A 24,529-nucleotide genomic window follows, 5' to 3' on the forward strand; every position below is an offset into this window, starting at 1 on the left:
TAAAAAATCATTTATTAACCACTTTGTATTTGCTAGGTATTTGTGTTAAATGCTTCGAAGAAAAATTGAAAAGTGACATAATCTTCATCTCAAGGTATTCACATTCTATTAATGGAGGTCACCTGTAACAAGGTTGATTTGTACTTTAGATAGAAAGGCTTAGTGTTGAAATCCTTACAAAGTGTTAAGTCATTAGAATTGATAGAGACAATAATTATCTAATTTAGCATGGTTCAGTATGATTGATCTGATCCTACAATGAGATGTTATGGGCCAGAACTTGAAACAAGGTACTAAGTGGAATGGAGGAGACAATGTTTAAATCTAGTTTATAATTGATTTAATCCTATAACAAATAATAGTTTCCCAGTGATATAATGACTGGTGTGTATTCAGTGTACAGCATATAAGCAAGAAGCTCTCAGGGCCAAAGAGCACTCTGGGAGATACAGAAGCTCACTCTCAGAGCCGGAGTCAGATTCATTCCATTTTCCACCTTTGTGCTGGCTGGAGGCTGAAGGACAAACCTTTGGATTTGGAGACATTTGAAGGGAGCTCTTAGAACTAAGGAGAGAGATAGGTCTCTATGAAAGCTAACCAGGCCCAAGGAAAGAGACAAGACTTGGAAGGAGAAAATAAATGTTTGGATCTTATCAGCTGGCTGTGTTTGAAATGATTATTACTTGGAATTGAAACTAAGGCTGCCCTCAGAAAACCACCCCAAGAAACCTGCTCACAGACAACCATCATATATTATAAAAAAGAAGAGAACACCACAGCTTAGTTTGCCTAAGGAGTCAAAAGAACAAAAGATAGCAAAGACAGGTAACTTTCTGTGAATCATCAGGCTAGATGATCCCCAGATATTTACAGAATATAAAGGCAGGAAATAGAGCAAGACCCAGATGTCTTGCAACCTAAGTAGACGATTATAGTTGGTAGCTCCTTACTCTTCTAGGTAACATACTTATATTTAAGTTTCAAACTCATTGTTCAATTACTGAGTATGTAGATGTGTTTAATCATAATACAGGAAATGTAGTTTATTAAGTAATTTGTTATTAATTTTAAATTATGATGCCACCTCCTTCTTCTTATTCTTGTCTTCCTCCTCCTTTTCCCCTGCTCCTACTTCTCCTCCTTTTTTATCTTCTTCCTTCCCTCCCAGTTACAAAACAGGAAAAGATACTTTTGAAATATCAAGAGAAATTAGCTTCTTTATTCTAACACAAAATTCAAAAGAAAAGAACTGAAGAACTCAAGGGACAAGAACTCCAAAATAGTACATTTCATGAAGCTTAGTTGGTCCAATTTTCTGTAAAGAGGAAAAGGTGCACATGTTGCCAATCCACTGACAACTGGAATTCTTTCTGATGACTTTAAAAATAAAATTTTTAAAAATATGTCTTTAGAATTAGTGAAGGATAATTATGTGGCATTCAGTGAAGTGTTAATAGTCAACATATTCTAATGGGTTCTGTCAGAAAATTAATAATCAGTACACATAAAGTAGAAATGCAAATATAAAAGAGTTTCCTGTACAAATTCATGAAAGACACTTAGTGACATTTTAAAGGCAAAATAGTCTGGTATCCTAAAGAATAGAACTAAATATGTATTCAGTATGGGAAAAGAGTAATTTATAACATAAGGACAGCACAGTTTTGGCACCAAGTTATGGAATTACATCTGTTTAGCATGTATTATGTTTGGTGACAGAATAGACAAACTATAATATATAGTAATTTAACAAAACATGAAAAGCTAGATAAATCACTCCCCTCTGCTAGTAGCACATAAAGAAATAAGAAATGATTCCAACTAGTTGAGTCCCTGCCACTTCTCTGAACCAAAGAACTTATCAGAACATATCTCTTATTGTAATAGTCATGTTAGCTTCTATTTGGTGATTCAGAGTATATAATAATATTGTTTTTTTTTTATCCTTATGCTGGGCTGAAAGCTATTTTTAGCCAAGGAGTAAGGATTTAATTTAAAATATTTATTAAACACTTGCCATGTGCCAAGTATTGGCAGTATGTCATAGTTAAGAGACAACTGGCTTTGGAATCAGGAAGTCCAGCATTCAAATTCAACTTCTGAGTATAATGGTTACATCTCTGGACAAATTATTTAAACTATCAGTGGCTAGTGTGATTCACTAAGAATTCCTGCATAGACTTGCTTTAGTAGAGGTAGTCTCTCAACCAAAACTTCTTACAGTAGGCTTCTAGAAAGTGCAATGGATAGATCATAGGGCAAGAGTCAAGAAGACTTGAGATAAATGAGGCCTTGGATATTTATGAGATGTGTGCCCTGATAGAGGTAGTGAATGTCTATCTTCTAAATGTGTTTAATGAATTTTAAGTGACTGAATGAGATGGCCAATAAGGTCTCTTCCCACTTGAAAATTCTGGGAATCTTAATGCTATGTTTTTTTTTTCTTTCTCTAGGTTCTCCCAATTGATATTATAAAAGAGATTCCAGAAAAAAAAATAATGAAAAGTCTTGTTGATGGTACTTTCCAACTTTCCTGGATATCCTCCATTAAATAAAAAATATATACTGTAATCTGGCATTCAAGTCTCTCCACAATCTAGTTTCCATTAATCTTTAAGTTTAATTTGATAGCATCCTACTTGATGTCCTCTAGTCTCAAGGGGGAAATGAAATATTTGTTTTTCAATTTCATCATATGCTTCATCATAAGCATAGACATCTATGCTTTTTAATAAATCAGCTCCTCCACTTGAATGGAACAATGGAACAATGCCCCACCTCCCCAAGCTAGGAATCCTACTTATCTTCAAAGGCTGGTTAACCACCTAAATCATGATTTCTCACTCCATATACAGCTCCTCCTCCTTGAGTACCCCAAACCACTCTGTTAACCACTGCTTTTCAATTACCATACTCTAATTCATAAAATTATTTTGGTGTCCGTCTCATCCACTCTCATTAAATAAATTGTGATTACAAGTTTGTTTGTATTTGCTTTTATGTAAAAACATTTTATTTAGTGAAGAAAAAAATAAAAAAATAATTGATTTAAGTAATCATGCTTGAACTTTTTGAAGTCCTTATTGTCTGTATTGAAAGAAGTTTCTTTATTAAGCAATGAATTTTTGCCCTGAGAGAAAGACAAAAGAGAGTGACTGACAGAGAGAGACAGAGATACAGAGAAAGAGAAAGAGAAAGGAGAGACAGAGACAGAGAGAGATGGCTTGGGCCTTTTCCTTAAAGTAGAGCTTCTGGGAGAAAGTAACCAATCAGAGGGAGAGACCACATGGACACAGAGTACTTCAGTGTCTGAAGTTCTGGAAGAAAGTGAGATTCCAGGGTATTTGTAGGCATGGTGGAGAATATCAGGTAGACTCAGGTATACTGTCTGCTGAGAAAAATGGGAAAGAAAATTTTGAACTTAGGAGAAACAATGATTCAGCTCAATCCTCCTAATTTGCAAATTTTGATACTAAGACACATAGACATTAAGTTTCTTGGACTGTACACATTCTTAGGATAAGCACCATAATGCACTCTGCATGGCTGACTTTGTTTCAGGGCAACAAGAACTTTCTGAGGTACCTACTAAATGTACAATACCACATTAGATATTTAAAACATAAAGACTGACTGAAAAACTGTTCTTGTATTTAGGGAACTTACATCATTTGGAGTTACCAGTGTAAACCCACAATATTATACCTCTATAATATTCATACAGAATGGGATTTGAGGGATATGAAACATATATGGTTGCTTTCGCTTCCTCCCCATGGATAAATCCAAAGAGTCTTCATCCTCTAGTTCACAGTAGTAGTAGTCAGATTATTGGCTTGGAAGCCAAAAAGTACTTTAGGCTACATTGATAGAAAGGCCTGTACTTTAGCTGACAAAAGCTGAAGGCAGATTCATCAAGATCATGACTTAATAAAGAAAAATCATTCAATTTATTCCCCATTAGCCTCATCAAGTATAGTCCATAATGCTTCACTTCTATATTACATGTGTCTAGAGTTTTTAATCTAAAACATCACAAATCTCAGGGTTGAGGCAGAATCAGTATTCCTTGCCCACGGCTTATTTCGATTAGGGGTTTTCTGTTCACAAAAGCAATCTTAGCACTTGATTGTACAGCAGACTATAATTTAGGGAGCATCAAAACAAAACCCAACATTTATGTAAAAAATGAGCACTGTTTTGTTCAGCACAAAATGACTTTGGCATATTGGGGATGCTTCTGTTTGGTTACATATAATAGGAAGCCATTTCCAAGGCATAAAAAAAATACTGAATAGAAAAAAAAAATTGCTACCCCAAGGTTTTATTTTTCCTGCTTATTTTCCTGAAAAATAATGCTACAATCTTAAATCACTTAATATTCTGCATATAGAGTCATCCTTTGACATACAAAGCCAATGTTTTAAATTTTGTTAAATTGGTATTTCACACCTCTGCATAAGGTTTATTCATGCTTTTCACTTTTTAAATATCATTTCCTTTCAGTTCATGTTTTACCACTTTTGTGGGTTGAAAAGCAATGTCATATGTGAAATCACTTTAAAAATGAATGCTTACAGCAAAAAAGAAAACTAAGCTGAGGTCTACATATTTGCTCAAGTGGAATGTTTAAAAGGGGGTTAGGGAAAACAGCTCAACCTGTGGTTTCATTGACATGATGCTAAATAATAGGATTCTATAATTCTGTCAGTCAAGTGAGTGTTCAGTGTGGTTCAGAGTAAAGAGAGCTAGGTAGTTCCTAGAGTCTGGAGGCCTGGATTTGATTCTTATCTCCCATATGTTGTGATGTGATCATGAAAGATTCACTGTATCTCTCTTAGCCTCATTTTCCTTCCATTTACAATGAAGACAATAATAATTGTAGGGTCTCTATCCTAGATTTGTTGTAAAAAAAATGTTTCTTTTTTCTAAACCTTAAACTTTGCTTAAAATGTGAATTCATTTCAATAAAGAATCCTGAGACATCTTGATATGGTAAATTTAGAATTCATCTTGGGCTTAGGAAGACCTAACTTTAAATTTGGCTGTTTGGCACAAATTGGTTGTGTGATCCTTGTAAATTATTTAATGTCTTCATGCTCAGCTATTATAAATATAAAATAGTTCGTGTTTTATATTAACATAGGGAATCTTTTCTCTAAAAAAGATTTTCTGAAAGTAGTGTCAAACTCAAGTGAAAACAAATAGATATAATAGATATGGATATATAGATATTGATATATGGATATATAAATATGGACAATTTCCCTAATTACATGTAAAAACAATTTTAGTTTCAAATTCTATCCTTCCCTTTTTCTTCTTCTTCATCCCTTAGACAGTAAACTATCTAATATAGGTAATACATGTGCAGTCATGGAAAACATTTCCTTATTAGTCATTTCGTACAAGACAAAAAATGAATAATAATATGCTTTGGTTTATATTCAGATGCCATCAGTTCTTTCTCTGGAGGAGGATTGCATTTTTCATTGAGTGCTTTAGGATTATCTTGAGTCATTATATTGCTGAGAATAGATAAGCTATTCATAGTTCTTCATCAAACAATATTGCTGTTACTGTGTACGATGCTCTCCTGATTTGCAACTTATATATTAGTTTAGTAATCCATAACTTAAAATTTTCTATATTGTTACAGTTTATTTTGCTAATCATTTTCCAAACCTACTTTGTGAGTTTGATACCTCTGTTTCACACTAATAAAATTAAAGATTAGATTTACACAGAAAACTTAGAGTTTTCTTTTGCTGGTTTGACCTTATTTTAAAACAAGTATATTTTCATAGATATAAAAATGGACTTTATTAAAAGAATTTAAAATTTTATTATTTCCTTCTCCTAATAATAAGTTCAGCTTATGCCAATTATTCAGCAAGCATTTATTAAATGATTTCTATATACCAGATATTATACTAAGTATTATGAATATAAAGAAATAAAAATCTTCATGCATGTGCTACAGAGTCTCACATTATAATAGGAAATAGCATACAAAAATGTATGCATAGAGGAGACAACATTCCAATTATTACACATATAGAGGAGATACTATCTAAATAAATATCTGTATGGAGGAGACAACATTCAAATAACCATGTATATAGAATGATAAATAGTATAAATGGAAGGTAAGGCACTGTGATGGGGGGAGAGAATAAAAAAGTGTCCTTTCTGATGACAAGATTTGTGCTGTTTTGAAAAAGCCAAGAAAGCTGGGAGACAGAAGTAGATTGAGTATTCCAGGCATGGAAGACAGCCTGTAAAAAGGCATAAACGAGGAAAATTGAGCATCTTAGAAGAGATCTAACCTCAGGAAAAGGTTACAGTCTGTAAAGGAGACTAAAATGTAAGATGCTTGGAAAGATAGGAAGGGACTAGGTGAGGGAGATCTATAAGGGGTAAACATTGGATTTTGCACTAGATCTTGGAAGTAATAGGGAAATACTGTATTTAATTAACTATGTGAGAGTAGTGGTGCACTTGTCAGAATTGTGTTTTAGGAAAGTCACTTTAGAGCTAGATGGATGATGGATTGTAAGGGGAACCGATGCAGGGAGTCTGAATTGAAGACTATCACAGTAGTCCAAATAAGAGGAGAGGAAGATATTCATTAGGGTGATGTCTGTGTGAGTAGAGAGAAGGAAACATAATTGAGAGATGTTGAAATGATAAAAATCACATATGAGAGGAAAAGTGTGACACCAAAATGAGACCCCTGGGTGACTAAAAGGACCCTTAGCAACAAGAAAGTTGGGGAAAGGGGAGGTTTTTGGAGGAAAGATAATGAATTACTCTTGGACATGTTGAGTTTTAGATTCCTAGATACCTCAGGTACATCAAATAAAAAAAAATTAAAGGCATATTATAATGTATAATTAGAACTCAGGAAAGAGGTCAGGGTTATATCTGTATTGACATAGATATATAATCTGGGAATTAACTGCATACAGATGATAGTTAAACCCAAGAAACATAATCAGATCAATGAGTAAGATTGTGTAGAGAGAATTGAGAATAGAGTACCAGAAACCCAGGGTATATTAAGTTGTTAGATATAAAAGAAAGTTTAAAAGTTTGTTAAAAATCCAACAGAAGAAAGAGAAGACTTAGAAAGGAGAGCCAAGAAAAAAATAGTACCAAAACAAACAAACAAACAAACAAAAACACTTGTAGAGGATAGAGTATTGGAGAAGAGAAAATGTTCAACAACATCAGCAGTTTCAGAGAAATCAAGAAAGATGAGAATTGAAAAAATCCATTGAATTTGTCACTTAAGAAATCATTGGTAAGTTTGGAAAGTTTAATTTCTAGTCAGATTGCAAAAGATTGAGTAAACTGAAGGGGCTGACAAGAATTTATTCACTTTTGCTACTTGTTGGAAACTGTGATAAGTGGTTGGAACACAAATAGAAGTTTTACAAAAAGACAATCCTTGCTTCAGGAAGCTTACATTCTAATGGGAAAAGAAAACATATTGAAAAAGTTTGTTTGGAGAGGGGAGTTCAGGATAATATAACAAATAAAAAGAAGCTGAAAAATAGAAGGATATGTACCTGACAAGTAATGGGAAAGGAAAATAATAAGAGTTTCAGGAGCTGAAGTAAAAGAAGATTGAGGTGGTATATATGAATAGGCCTGGGCCTGTCTTTAAAATTGAGATTGTGGAAGTAACTGAGCAGTCAGGGAAAGATAAACAGGACCACAGGAATCTTCCAGAATAAAAAATATCCCAGGGCATAGCAAGGAAAGAAATTCACATAGTGAGAAAGAAAGGCCAAGAAATTGAAACACACAAACAATAACAACGAAAACAAACAAACAAACAAACAAAAAACAGAAGCCAATCCACCCCAAAACATAATATTCCAGACATGGTCTGACCAGGACTCTTCTTATTCTCTAAAATGCTTCATCATTCTATAATGCTAATCATCAAATAAATGTAGATTTTTCTCCCTCGACAATAAATCTGAACAATCTGGTTGAGATGTACTGGGCCTACTTTCCACAATTTTTGTCTTAAACCTCATTTCTTATACTCTAAAGTGTCCTATTTGTTTCAGTTTCTATGAGTTGGATTTTTATCCTATGTATTTTGAGACTAGTGGTTTCTGAGTCTGTCTCCCTATATGCACTGAGTTATGTACATAGACACTACCTTTCAATGGAAAAGGGATGTTTTGTGAGTAAAGGGAAACATGCGCTGAGTTTGTTATTACCCAGAACTTCTCCACATGCATGCACGTGTGCACACACACATATGCAGTTTTCCTATAAACTAAAAATACTGGGAATTACCCCCTTGTAAGCCATACTTTTTCACTGTGTGTGTCTCTAATTTGAGATCTCATTGAGAATAAGCAGAAAAGATAATTTGGCTTCCTGTATCAAAGCAATCTCAGGTCAAAAAGAAAACTATAGGGGATATGGGATTTCTTACATAAAAAAGCTTTGGGGATTATATAAATTTTCTGGAATGGTTCAACACATTTTGTACATAAGACATGAATCTAGTAAAAACAGATGGAAATTTTATTTTAATAGATTATTCATTCAAAATTTATGGTCATCCCAAAGGTGAAAAATTATAGATAGATAGATACTAACAAACATAAAGACTATTAAAATCCTGTCTACTTTTATCCTATAAGTAGGATTCAGAGGAAGCAAGCCTAGTGGATAGAGAATCACCTTGCAGTCAAAAAGATTTGGTTGAAATATTGACTCTGGAACATAAAGTCTATATTATTATGTGAAAGTTACTTATCTTCTAGTTGACACAAACAACTTTGAAAGATTGTAAGTTATAAATGAGTTGCAGGATTGGATTCCTAAAAAGTATTTGGACAACCAGAGTTCCTAAACTGGTGAAATCAAAGCAGAGCCTGTATATTAATCTGCTCTCCAGCACTTCTATTTATTCAGCTATTTAATACTAGAGTCATAATAAAGAAACAAAGAAATTTAAAACATTATTAGAAAATAAGGATTCTTCCCCATTCTATCAGATAATGTAGTTTGGTAATGGGAGGAACATGACATAATAGTTATAATTATGATCTCAAATTTAGGAAGACTTAAGATTCAAATATTGTTTATGAAAAGTTATTAATATCACCTTGGATGTTACTTAATAGTTCGCTACTGCAAATTCCCCATCTAGAAAATATAAAAAGTAATGTCTATAAATATTCTTTAACTCAGAAAGTGCTTAAAATCAAATGAGATAACATGTAAAATGCTCTGAAAACTTTAAAAATATTATATAAATAGCAGCCTTTATTATGCCTGCTGATGTTCTAATAGAATACTTGGAATAATACATACATAATATATTGAAATGTTAATTCAATTTCTTCTTTTAATGATGGAACTAATTTTTAAATGCTCAATAAATAGTGCATGAGTTTTTCATATTCCTTGTTTAAGAAAAAAATAATTCTTTTACAGGACTAGAGTGAAGAGAAACATATGTCTCCTGAAATGTCAGTTATACTAAGATATAAAGCAAAGTTAGGTCATTCACCCAATTAATCACAGCCTAAAAGCTTGCTACCAAGACTAAAACCAGGAAAACAGAAAAGATAAAGACTCCATTACCATTTGCTCCAGAGGAACATCTGATGTTGATGAAACAGACAAGAATGGTCTTGTGTCTCCCACAGAGAACTCATCCTGTCATATCTTCAGGTTACTCTTTTCCAGACATAGATCATCCCTCCATGCTCTTAAATGCCAGGAAGTCAGGCAGCATTAGGTCACTGGGGCAAGATGGGAAATCAGTACCCAGAAAATTAAGCAAGGCTGGGACCATGATATAATAAGTATTGAATTTACATGATATGGAAGTCGCTAGTGAAGGCAGAGCTTGAAATTTACAAATCTGTGAAAACTCTGAGAATCACTAAGGCAATTTTGGTAAGATGGAGGTAGGCAATCAATGAATAAGCATTTATTTTGTGCTACTATGTGCCAGACATTGTATTAAGTTCTGGGAATACAAGGAAAGGCAAAATCATGATTCTTGTCTTCTACAAGCTCAATTCAGCTGAGGAAGACAATATGCAAATAACTAGGCACATAAAAGATCTATACTGAATAGATTTATGAAAGGAGATGGTACTAGCAGTACGGAGGTTTTGAAAGAGTTAGAAGAACTGGGGCCTAATATTGTCTCTATCCCTTATTAGATCATTTATTAGATAAGGGACTTTAGACTATGATGCGCTCAGGTGATGGAGACACCTGAAGCTAGAAGAATGGCTGTGTTTAACAGTGGGACTTCTAGTGGGTTAAGGGGGTCAATTCCTATGGGAGGTCAACAGCCCCCTAGTTCTAGGGCTGGGGCTAGGCTTGAGTGGTAAAAAGCTCAGAAAAAGCCTAGGAAAAGGAAAACTTCTGATGTAATGAAAAGGACTATGCCATAGCGTAGGCCTTTTTGGACTACAGGGGTATGATGTCCTTGATAGGTTCCTTCTCATACAATATCCCGTCATCATTGGTATATTGTTAGGAGTATTGTTGAAATCCCTATAAATAGGAGTAGGGTAGAGTGGAAGTGGAATCATATGATTATTCCTGAAGTAAGGAGGAGTGCTGATATTGCTCCTGTCAGTGGTCAGGGGCTAGGGTTTACTATGTGGTAAGCATGGGTTTGGTGGGTCATTAAGTGTCATTATACAGCTACGATCTTAATATATGATTATGTATTATCGTGTAAGTACAAGCTTACTAGTAGAGTGAAGACGTAGGCCTGGATCATAGCTACGGCCAGTTCTAAAATGGTAAGAAGGAAAAGGATGATGAGTGTAATTGAGGATAATACGATATTAATAGATATCAGCGGTAGAGCAGTGGAGCCAATTAGATGAATTAATAGATGGCCAGCAGTGATGTTGGCTGTTAGTTGTACTGCTAATGCTAATGGTTGGATAAGAAGGCTAATTGTTCCGATAATAATTAGTATGGGAACAAGAGGTGTTGGAGTTCCTTGTGGTAGGAAGTGAGCAAGTGAAGCTTTTGATTTATTTTGAAAGCCTAAAACCACAGTGCCCATTCAAAGGGGGATAGCTATGCTAATATTTATAGAGAGTTGTGTTGTTGGGGTGAATGAGTAAGGGAGGAGACCTAGAAGGTTTGTGGTGGCAATAAATAGGATAAAGGTTATAAGTATAAGGGCTCATGTTTGACCCGGATTATTATGTATTGTTATTATTTATTTGGTAATGAGTGGGATAAGCCAAATTTGTAGAATATGGATTAGATTGGGGAGTCAACGTTTAGGTGTTGTGAAAATAAGACAAGGGAAAAGTATGATAATGGATAGGGTGGAGCTGCCTATAATAAATGGGCAGGTCACTTCAATTCTATGTGCCTCAGTTTCTTCATCATTGAAATAATAGCAATGATGATCATCATTATATCTGTTTTAGTAAAGTTACAGAACTTCTGAAATAGTCAATTGTATGAAGAATTTTAAAAACTGTAAATAAAGCACCCCATACCAGGATAAGATCAGACAATGGCCATGGATCAGAGCCAGGGAGATCATCAAGGGAATTCTTTGAGTCCCTTAAGGATAGTTTCTGTACTTCATATCTTGTCTGGAATCTGAAGGATGCAAGGAGGTAGGGCACTTGGCTGGAATGGGAAATAAATGGATTGAGAGGACAGCTGCATTATTATTAAAACTAAATCTAAAATTAACATTCTTATAGCAGAGAACTATCATTTTTAGTTTAGAATGAATTGAAAAGTAAATGTATCATGGTACTGAACAGGAAAAAAAAACCTAAATAACTAAACAAATCAAAACTACTAAAAAACAGAAAAATTTCAAAATAGTAACGTGCAAATGAATGTGATAAAATAAACTGATAAAAAGATATATTCAGTCTGTAAAGAAAATTTGATGCTCATCAAAATATGAGATATTAATTGATGGGATTTTATTGGTCAAAGAAGAATATGGAATTATGATGGGGATGGCTAAGTCCAGTAAAATTGTTTGTTCTTTTATACTAGAGAACAGAAATGACAAATCTAAAAGCAGGCAGCATCACAACTTGGAAATAATATTTAATATGAATTATAGAACTTGTATTCAAATCCTGTCTATGACTTAGTAGTCACTTAATTAAAATTCAATGGAATATATTTTCCTTCTCATGAAATAAGGGGATTGGAAAAAAATATTTATAGTGATACTTTTATGGTAATAAATAACCTAAAAGAAAGTCAATGTTTATCAATGAATGGCTAAACTAAACTGTTTTTAAATCAATTGATTTAGTTATTATTTGTGCCTGTATACATACATACATAAACATGTATACAGGATGTCACATGTCTTAGTTCTGTTTTAGGGTTAAGCATTTGCATGTGTGCTATGTATGTATTGTATTCTGAGTGTATATGTGTGTGTGTGCATGTGTGTATATATGTAGGTGTTTGCATATATGAATATGTCTGCATCTATATGTCATATGTAACAAATTATATATATAGTAATATTACTGTACTACAAGAAATTATAAATAAGATTAATTCAATAAGTCACTGAATGAGTTCTATAAACTAATGCAAAGTGAAATAAGCAAAATCACAAAAAAATCTAGTAAATGAAGACGGGTTTTTTTTAGCAGAAAGACAAAGAAGATTAAACAAAACATTATGCAATTATAATGACCACATGTGACTTCCAAAAGGGGATTAATTTTTTTTTCTTCTGCCTTCAGAAACATAGCAGCTTAGGATCCTACTATGTGCCTACTATTTTGTGCTAAGTTCTAAAAATACATACACAAATAAGATACTCCCTCTCCTTAATAACCTTCAAATCTCTTTTAAAATTTTATTTTAAATTTTATAAATTTTATAAAAATAAAATTTTTATTTTTAATTCTATATTCTTACCCTCCACCCTTCCTCCAATTATGAAAAAGGAAAGAAATACAATACCCATTACATATGTTTGCACAAGCATGTATATGTATGTGTGGTTATACTAAATCTTTCCAAAACCATCATTTTGTGGGATAGAGGAACAAGAAAGATAAATTTTAAAATATGCTTCAAAATACACTCTAATTCCATTAATTCTCTATCTGAAGATAGCTTTTTTTTTTCATCAAAGATTCTTTAAAAATGTCATGGATAAAAGTTGTTAATTATCTTAAATGTTCTCATTCTACACATTGTTTTCTTGGTTCTGTTGACCTCAGTTTGATCGGTTCATATAAGTCTTCCCAGGAATTTCTGAAACTATCTCTTTCACCATTTTTTTTTTGTAGAACAGTAATCACATTAATATGCCATAATTAGTTTAACTATTTGACAATTAATAGGCATCCCCTCATTGTCCTATTCTTCTCTCCTGCTCTTCCTAGCTTCCCAAAGTGATAAATAATTTTGTACACATGACTTATTTTCCTTTTCCTTTTGGACATAAACTTAAGGGCAGTATTTCTGTCTCAAAGGGTGTAACATAGTTTTAAAGTTCCATGTTCTGTTTCATAATGATGGTTGAACTATTTCATAGGGAAACTTGCATTATAATAGGGGAAATACACACTTACACACAAAAACACCACAGAGAAAGCTGCAAAGCAGCAGCAAGTAGGAAAGGAAAATCTTGGCCTGGGGTCATGATGAATAATGATGAAAAATCAAAATGAGTTCACCTCAGAGCAAAATGAAAATATGGCTGACCTGGGCAACCTCCTTAAATGAAAGTTTTGGGAAAAGCTCTTTGTCCATTATTCAATTAGAGAAGTTATATCAGCAAAGGGTATTGATGCTTTCTGAGTTCCTGGAGAGCAAGGAAAATGAAGAAGTTTTTCAGCAGAAAATGATAGAAACATTCAAAAACTGAAGAGAAATGAAGAAATATCTTCATCTGCATCTACCTGTGTATCTATCTATCTCTATCTATCTATGTATGTATCAATCTTTCTACAATTTGTCTTCTGTCCTAAATATAATATTAGTGGAAGGAGTCAAACAAGATGATTTCAAAAGTCCTAAGGCCTCATTGCATTTCAGAAGCAATCATCTGTATATTATATTGTTCTGATCTGAATAAATAAAAAAATAAAATACACTAAATACAGGACACAGATAAAATGGCAAATTTTAAAGAAAAAAAGTATGTGAATGAACATATATACACATACGTATACATGCATGTGTATATGTAAAATATATGTATATTTGTGGGTGGATCAAAAGCATACATGTTGTGAACGTATGTTTAATTGGATATATCATAGGCATTTTTTATTCAACATATTTAATTATGAAGTGAATCTAGCAAATTTTAAAAAAAGTCTTCTTACTGGAAACTGAGTAGATGCCTATCAATTGGAGAATGGCTGAATAAATTGTTGTATATGAATGTTATGGAATATTATTGTTCTGTAAGAAATGACCAACAGGATGATTTCAGAAAGACCTGGAGAGACTTACATGAACTGATGCTGAGTGAAACGAGCAGGGCCAAGAGATCATTATATACTTCAGCAACAATACTATATGATGACCAATTCTGATGGACCTGGCCGTCCTCAGCAATGAGATAAACCAAATCAGTTCCAATGGAGCAGTAATGAACTGAACCAGCTACACCCAGCGAAAGAACTCTGGGAGATGACTAAGAACCATCTCATTGAATTCCTAATCCCTATATTTTTGCCCACCTGCATTTTTGATTTCCTTCACAGGCTAATTGTACAATATTTCAGAGTCCAATTTTTTTTTGTACAGCAAAATAATGGTTTGGTCATGTATACTTATTGTGGATCTACTTTAATATACTTTATTTATACTTTAATATATTTATTATACTTTAATATATTTAACATCTACTGGTCATCCAGCTATCTGGGGGAGGGGGTGGGGGGAAGGAGGGGAAAAATTGGAACAAGAGGTTTGGCAATTGTCAGTGCTGTAAAATTACCCATACATATAACTTGTAAATAAAAGGCTATTAAAATAAAAAAAAAATAATTTTAAAAAATTTTTTAAAATTTTAAAAAAAGGATACATGAATGAAAAACACATTTTATCAGAAAGCATGATGAGCATCCACAACTGTGAGGAACACATGGAGACTAAAATGAATTAAATCAAAAGAAAGAGTAAGATAATTAGAATGACCCATCTCCATCTTAGAATGGCAGAAATTACAGCTATGAAACTGAATACACAAAAAGACATGAAATGATTCTATGATTTGGCTTCACATTAATTTTAATCTTGCCATGAATGGTCTCATATTGGATGAGGAATTGAAAAAAAATTCATAACAGCATACTTCTAAAATAAATTATATATATATATATATATATATACATATACACATATATATGTGTATATGTATATACACACACACACATATATATATATATATATATATATATATACTATTTATTTCTTTTTATATGATAAGATTGCTCAAATTGCAAAGAATGGTTATTTTGGTGTTTCTAATAATTTTCATTAGCTTCTTCCTACTGAAAATTAGATCTGAGTTGTTTTTGATTTTGAGATCATCTTTGCAAACTAAAATTTTTATTAAGGTAAATCTTCCAATTAATACCATCTTAATTTTAAAAGAATGTTCTTACAGATTTAAAATCATTTGACTCACTATTATGTTATGTTTCTGTCCCAGTGTTGTTCATCTGCTTATTGCAGTCTCCCTCAGTTTCTTCATTATGTCTGAGGATGGGAATCTGTAGTATACTAATAGGAACACTATTTTCATTTTGGTTAGTATATTTACACCCATATGCTTTCTTTACCATTGTTTCCAAATGAGGTTGTCAGATTTCCTTAAAGGAACCTTATCTCCTAGTCAAATGGTTAGTAAAGTAGATAGAATTATGGATTTAGGATCAGAAATCCCTGAGTTCAAATTAGATCTTAGACACTTATAAGATAAGACATCATGGGTAAATCATTCTAAGCCTCAATTTCCTCATGTTTAAAATTGGGATAATTATTACTGTCCTTTTTATCTCACCTAGCTGTTATCTCTTTCATTGAGTTTTGGGAATAATTAAAAGTGTTAACATACATAAAGTAATTTGGAACCTTTAAAAGACTATATAACATACATATTATTAACAAATTATACCACCTCTATAGCATTTTAATATATTCTGTTCCTTTAAAATAAATTTTGTCTTAAAAACCACAATCTTCTTATGATTTCTATAAACTATATTTTAATGATAGTGATGAATAAAGTTTGTATTGACATTAAAATCTCTAGTTTTCTTTGTTATTGATGCAAATATCTTCGATCCTTTAAGAATTTTTTAAAATTTTATTTTGTTTTTAGCCAAACACAATTGTACCAAAACAATATTTTTCTTCCTATGATTTAATTTCCTTCATTGCTTAGAAGACAGTACAATTTGGGATCACATTGCTTGAAAAATACATGGTTGGCAGTCTGAAGTAAATAAGTGAGACCTGTAATAAGCATCTACTCAAGTAGATGTTAATAGAGTAGAAACATGTTCGATATGAATTAATCACTGAAACAAAAGCCTTTTTCAGAAAAACATAAAGTTCAGAAAAAACGTAAAGAGGAAATTTCAAAATTATCATCTAAAGAACTGTCAGTTCTATTTTAGATATTATAGAGGGATGTTCAGTTTTCAAGATGCTACCTAAAAGAAATGCATTTACTATCATGTGAAAGCTTTCCTTAAACTCTGAGGAAAAACATTTGTTTGCCATTTTAACATGTTGTAGTGCTTAGATAAAGCAAGCTTTACATTCTTAGACCAGCAGAAGTTGGAAATTTTTATCAAAGAATGTGATTTCTTGCAAAACCTAGCTTGAATTTGAAGATGTTGTCTATTGTTATGTAGTTGAAAAGTTGTGCTGGGTGATAGATAACAGCTAAAATGAGACATTCTTTTTCATGTTACAAGAAAAGGAACACTTTTCCCTCTCCTCACACCTCAACCCTTCCTTTTTCTATCCATACTGCTTTTGAATATAACACTCAGCAGGTCAATAATGAAAAATGAGAAAGAAAAAAAGTTTTGACTTGAACTCATATAGAATATAGAAATTTTAAAATGCTTCCCTATTTTTATCATACTCTAATTTCTCTGAATTCAAGACACATTGTACTTATAGACTATATATAAAAAAAAAGAAAAAACAATTTTTTAATGAGACTCCCAAATGCTTTGCATTTCTCACATAATTATTCTATAAGGCACAGAAATATCAATTAAATATTTTGATAATTTAAAGGAAATATTTACACAATATTCCCACTGTAATCTCAAGTTTAGATCTTTGTTCCATTGATATTCTGAATTTAATAGATTAATAAAAACAAACCCTGGAAACAAAGTTTCAAAAATATATATTAAATAAAAACTGGCTTTGACATAATACAAAGCATTCTACATGCACTATTTCATCTGATATTCACAACAAATGTAAAATAAATTTAATAGGTTTTATGTCTCCATTTTACATTTAAGAAAAAAAAGAAAAAAGAGAGTTGCTAAGTGGTTCATCTAATACCACAGCACTACAGATTGTTTATTGAACAGAGTAAAATTATGGATATTCTTAAATCCCAATCCAAAGTGCTACCTATATATTAAAGCACTACCAATACATTGTACACTTATTGAGTCTGTTCATACTCTTAGTATTGGGAAATCTACAAAATAACCAGCCAATGTTATAGTCCATTTAAATAAATAATATTATTTGAATTACTTTTAAGGAATGAACACATAGACAGACTGCTGTGATATGTTTTCTTTTTGAGAGATTCTTCAAATTACTAAAAGAAACAAGTATGTTATTATTACTATGCTGAAATTTGCTGGATTAGGAAAACTGCGATGATAATTCATTTTGTTTTTGTATGACCAAAGTGCAGCTACAACAGTCAATCGTTATAGGCAAAGCAAGTGAATATAACAAAAGAATAGACTGGGTTACATTGAAACAACAGTGCCAGGCTTCCTATGCTCTAAAACTATTTTCCTATTATGCCAATAATTCATTACATTTCAAAATTTCCATGAATTAATTTATGTGGATATTTCCTACAATTATACAGAATGTGAGACCTTCATGTCTTAAAAGACAAATGTTGTTATTCTTATTATCAAACAGACAGCTAATGCCAAGAACCTCCAAACCTCACTAGTCTGGTACTTATATGAAATATCAAGTCTATCATCAAAGGCATTATTGAGATGTTTCTCACATAGTTGGATCTGTTGCTTTTGAAGATCTTTATTCAGTGATGAGGCTTAAAAGAAGGATATAAGTAGATAGTTTCAATAACAGTGTTGGAAATGATCAGTAAGAATGAGCAATGAAATATTTGAAATTTTTGGAAGTTTATTGAAGAGCAATTATTTTTCTTTTGCCAAAGACTCATATCTCACTAGAGTAACTGAAAAACATTCCATTGTAAAATGTGGCCCAAGCAAATTTCCATATAATAAAATAAATCTAAAATTCAGAGGGTACAAAGTCATAAATTATAATTTAAAAATGCCAAATGAAATTTGGCAAGAGTCAAGATAATAATGTGCTTCAATTACATTTATGAGTACAAAATGCTTTATGTTAAGCATCTTACATATCTAATGAGGGAGAAAGCATGTCTTATCTTTGCATTTGACAGATTAGAAGTTATACTTAGGAAATCTCTATCTCCTGTTATGTTTAGCATGCCTTATATGATCAATAAAATGTGTACACATTTTGTTAAGTAACTCAGCCAAAGTCACACAGAGTTGGGATGAAAACCCAAATCTTTTCACTGCATGTTAAGCATGCTTTTTCTAGATCACATTAACTCCAACTTGGCATAGTTGGTCTAGCATAGGATTAGAGTAACTGAATTTATACAATGATTGTACCACTTATAAACTGTGTGACTTTTGGAAAGGTAACAACTCACCTTTCTAGTCTTCTATTTCTTCATCTGTTAAAAGAGCAGATGAAGTACATTGATATCTAAAGTCTGTTCTAGCCCTGAAGATATAATTCTATGATAGATAAAGAATAGGGATAATCAATTTAAAAGATTGGAACAAAGTAGTTTTGTTTTTAACAAAAACATGATTTCAGCAGTGCTAATAAAAATACCACATAGAGCCAGCATTTAAAGACCTCATTTCCAAAATATATCCTAAAATGCATTGACTCAAATGTATAAGAACAAAATATATCCTAAAATGCATTGACTCAAATGTATAATAATATAAGCCATTCCCCAATTGATAAATGATCAAAAGATATGAAGAAAATTTTCAGAGGAAGAAATTAAAGCCATTTCTAGTCATATGAAAAAATGGTATAAATCCCTATTGACTAGAGAAATGCAAATTATGACAGCTCAGTTTCAGGGGAGAGGGAGCCAAATGCCAGAGAAAAGTCAGGAAGCTACTCAAGCTCTTCCCATTTCCCTCAAAAAAACACATGAAACCAAGCCTCTGAACAGAGTGTGATGGAAGGAAAACACCTTCCAGCTCAAGATAGACTGAAAAAACTTCAGAGTCAATCTCACTGGAGTGAAAATAGTTTTCAGGCCAGTACAGATAGATTATGGGAAAGCTAAATCACAGCAAATCAACATTTAAGACATTCACTCCTGGTTCATTTAAAAGAGCAAATCACTGGGGCAGCTTCCACACTCAGCTCAGAAGGGAAACTCTTGGAAATCAGGCTGTTGCCTGGAAAAGGTAGGCAAAGCTATCCCCTGCAAATACATGGGACCCCAGGTTCAAACCCAAGGCTCAGATCTCCATAAGAAGCTTGGGATGGCATTCTCTACACCTCAGGAGTAGAGCTCAACCTTAAAAGTAAAAAAGAGGAAATACCAAAATGAAAGAAAATGAGCAAGAAACAAAAAAGAACATTGACCATAGAAAGCTATCATGGTGACAAGAAAGACCAAAACACAAACTCAGATGAGGAAAGACTATCCATAGATAAAATCTCAAAGAGTAATATGAATTGGTCTCAAGCCCAAAGAAGCTTCTTAGAAGTGTTCATTAAAGACTTTAAAAGGCAAATAAGAGAAGTCGAAGAAAAAATGAGAGGTATGCATAAGAGAATCAACTGCTTAGAAAAGGAAGAAAAAAACTTGACTGAAAAAACAACTCTTAAACAGTAGAATTAAGAAATTGGAAGATATACAAAAGCTAATTAAAGAAAATAATTATGAACTAGAACAGGGCAAATGGAAGGTAATAACTTTGTGAGACAGCAAGAATCAGTCAAAAAAACTAAACTTTTTTTTTGAAATAAAAAAAAAATGTGAAATACTTCTTGGGCACAACAGCATCCTGGAAAACATCAAGAAAAGACAATTTAAAAATTATTCACTACTATTCAGGTAGCAATTAAAGCTATTTCTAGTCATATGAAAAAATGGCTAAATCCTTATTCACTAAAACAGAGGACCTGGATAGCATTCTACAAAAGGTCTTTAAGGAAAATTGCCCCAAATTTATAGAGATAGAAGGGGAAATATTGATTGAAAAAATCCTTCAATCACCTTTAGAAAGAGATTCCACAAGGAAAACCCCAAGAAACATTGTTGAGAACTTCCAAAACTATAGTCTCAAGTTAAAAATACTGCAAGGTACTAGAAAAAAGCAATTCAAATATCAAAGAACAACAGTCGGGATCACCCAGGATCTAGCAGCTTCTACAATAAAATCAAGAAAAAATAGAGGGCCTGTAATACCATAATACGGAAGCAAAGGATCTAGGGTTATAATCAAAAATTAACTACCTAATCAACACCATCTTTCAGGGGAAGTGATGGAGCTTCAATGAAGTAAAGATTTCCATTAATTTCTATTGAAAACCCAAAAAATAAATAGAACATTTAATCTAAAATTACAGGACTATTATTTATATTATTATATTATTTAAAGGTTAAAATGAAACTGTTACATACCTAGAGGGGAAAACAATATAACTCTTCAGAATTTTATCTTTGACTGAGGCAGACAGAAAGGGGCATCTCATGGGCTGAGGGTGTGGTTGTGAATGTACTCAGATGTGGTGATCAAAGAAAAGAACATTAAGGGGTAGAAAAAGTCTGAATTGGATAAAGAGGAAAGGGAAGGTATAACTGGAAAATTAGTTCACATGAAGAAGTACAAAAGAGCCATTACAATCTAAGGAAAGAAGGGAGAAGTATGAGCATTGTCTGAAGCTTGATTTCATTAGATTAGGCTCAAAAAGGGAATAACAATCACTCAGGTATAGAAATTTATCTGATCCTATAAAGAAGTAGGAGGAAAAATAAAAAAGAAATAAACAAAAACAAAAGATAGGAACAGATAGAATGAAGGGCAGAAATACTAGGGGAAAAGTAAGAGAGGGGGGAATTGTTGATAGAAGATAAGTACTTTTGGGGGTTTTCCTTGTGGAATCTCTTTCTAAAGGTGATTGAAGGATTTTTTTTCAATCAATAATTCCCCTTCTATCTCTAGAAATTTGGGGCAATTTTCCTTAAAGACCTTTTGTAGAATGCTTCCAGGTTCCCTTTTTTAGTCAATAAGGATTTAGACCATTTTTTCATATGACTAGAAATGGCTTTAATTGCTACCTGAATAGTAGGTACTTTTGCTAAAAAAAAAAAAAAAAAAAAGAAAAAAAAAGAAAGCGGGAAGGGTTATAGGAGATAAGGTACTGGGTAGGGTGGGTAAAAACATTAGTAAAAGAATGGGGAGGGGTGTAGGAGATAAGATAGTAGATGTGTGGGATAAACAAACAAACAAACAAACAAAAAGCCAAAAATCCCTATTGACTAAAAAAGGGAACCTGGATAGCATTGGACAAGAGATCTTTAAGGAAAATTGTCCCAAATTTCTAGAGAAAGAAGGGAAAATATTGATTGAAAGAATCCTTCAATCACCTTTAGAAAGAGATTCCACAAGGAAAACCCCAAGAAACATTGTTGAGAAACTCCAAAACTATAGTCTCAAGTTAAAAATACTGCAAGGTACTAGAAAAAAGCAATTCAAATATCAAAAGCAGACAGAGCAATTATGATCTCAGATGAAGCAAAAATACTAATAGATCTTATCAAAAGAGTTAAGGAAAGTACATCATGATAAGGAGTACCATAAAGAATGAAGTGAGAACAATACTAAATGTGTTTTTTCAAGTGGTGGAGCAGGCAATTTCCTAGATAAGATTTTGAGCCAGTTACAGGAAGAAATAGACAGAAAAACTATCCTAGTAATCAAACAAATCTTACCACAAAATAAACAAGAAAATATTAGGAAGGTTAATTGGATGCTAGAAAATCTAGAGATGACATACCTCTAGAAAAAATTGAATAGGGACAGAAAGGAACACACCTTTCTTGGCAGTAAATGGAACCTACACAAAAATTGACCATATATTATGGCATAAAAATCTCACAATCAAATATAAAAAGGCAAAAATAGCAAATGCTTGCTTTTCTAACCACAATGCAATAAAATTATATTCAATAAAATGGTAGGGAATGATAGATTAAGAACCAATTGAAATTAAATTATTTCATTATAAAGAATAAGTGAGTCAAACAACAAATCACAGAAAGAATCCATAATTTCATTCAAGAGTGTGCCAAAACCTCTGGGATGCAGCCAAAGCAGTTGTTTTTATTTTTTAAATTCTTTCATAGCTTTTTATTTACAAGTTATATGTATAGGTAATTTTATAACATTGACAATTGCCAAATCTTTTGTTCCAATTTTTCCCCTCCTTCCCCCCACTCCCTCCCCTAGATGGCAGCATGACCAGTAGAGGTAAAATATATTAGAGTATAAATTAGATACACAATAAGTATACATAGCCAAATAGTTATTTTGCTGCACAAAAAGAATCAGACTCTGAATTATTGTACAATTAGCCTGTGAAGGAAATCCAAAATGCAGGCAGGCAAAAATATAGGAATTGGGAATTCAATGTAATGGATTTTAGTCATCTCCCAGAGTTCTTTCGCTGGGCATAGCTTATTCAGTTCATTACTGATCCATTGGAACTGATTTGGTTCATCTCATTGCTGGAGATGGCCATGTCCATGAGAATTGATCATCATATAGTATTGTTGTTGAAGTATATAATGATTTCCTGGCCCTGCTCCTTTCACTCAGCATCATGATGTTCATGTAAGTCTCTCCAGGATTTTCTGAAATCATCTTGCTGGTCATTTCTTATAGAACAATAATATTCCATAACATTCATATACCACAATTTATTCAGCCATTCTCCAATTGATGGGCATTCACTCAGTTTCCAGTTTCTAGCCACTACAAAGAGGGCTGCCACAAACATTCGTGCACATACAGATCCCTTTCCCTTTTTTATGATCTCTTTGGGATATAAGCCCAGTAGTAACACTGCTGGATCAAAGGGTATGCATAGTTTGATAACATTTTTAGCATAGTTCCAAATTACTCTCCAGAATGGTTGGATATATTCACAATTCCACCAACAATGTATTAGTGTCCCTGTTTTCCCACATCCCTGTAATGGGCTGAGGCTTGAGTTGATGCACTAAGGTCCCAAGCATGTGAGGCTAAATAGTAATTGGGCTACACTCTATTAATATACATGATTGGATAAAGAATGGTCCCTGCCCACTCTCTGTGCAAGTCCTGATATGTTGTATAGGAAATGATGATTTTGGTGGGTGGAGGCAGAGAGAGAGACAGGAAGAGAAGCTGGGAGAGATTGGCCTGGGTTCCATACTCCTAGCTCCTAGTCGTGTGGCTGCTGGTCTAGCTAGCTTCTTGACTCAGCTATACACATTGCTATTGCCCATTCTCTTCACCTCTGATCTTTCTTCACTGAGAATAAAGACTGACGATTTTCCCCTAACCTGAATTCCTGACTCCTGCTGATTTTAAAATGCACGGTCTTCACATTTGGCGCCCAACGGTGGGAACCAAGGACTGAAGAAGTCTGCGGTGACCAGGAACTTGGGTGAGTATTGTTAATAGACAAACAGGGAACTTATTTTCTTAAAAACTAAACTAGTAATCTTTTTTTTTTTTTTTTTGGCCGAAATGGGACAAATGCTAGCTAAAGACTCTCCATCCCCGCCCCCAACCCCTTCAACCCCACCCACGAGTGGTGCTATAGAAAACATGCTTAAGCTGATAGAAGGACAAGGGCTACTTATAACTTGGGAACAGGTAGCTAGACTTGTGGGTACATTAAACCGCATCTCCCCTTGGTTTGTAGAGGAAGAGCAGATCTCTTGAGATAACTGGTCCCTGGTTGGACAATAGCTGGCCACATATTACAGTGAAAACGGTCCTCATTCAATTTCCATCGAGGCATTCTATTTATACAATATAACTCAGTTAGCACTAAGAAACCCTATCCCTAGAAGAAAGAAAAAAGCTGCTGCTCCTGCTGGGAGTAACCAAATAGGGAAGCCTTATATTAAGGAGGAAGACAATGAAGAGATTAATGATCATATCCCCAC

The sequence above is a fragment of the Sarcophilus harrisii genome, chromosome 2 (assembly GCF_902635505.1).
Source record: "Sarcophilus harrisii chromosome 2, mSarHar1.11, whole genome shotgun sequence".
NCBI lineage: Eukaryota > Metazoa > Chordata > Mammalia > Dasyuromorphia > Dasyuridae > Sarcophilus > Sarcophilus harrisii.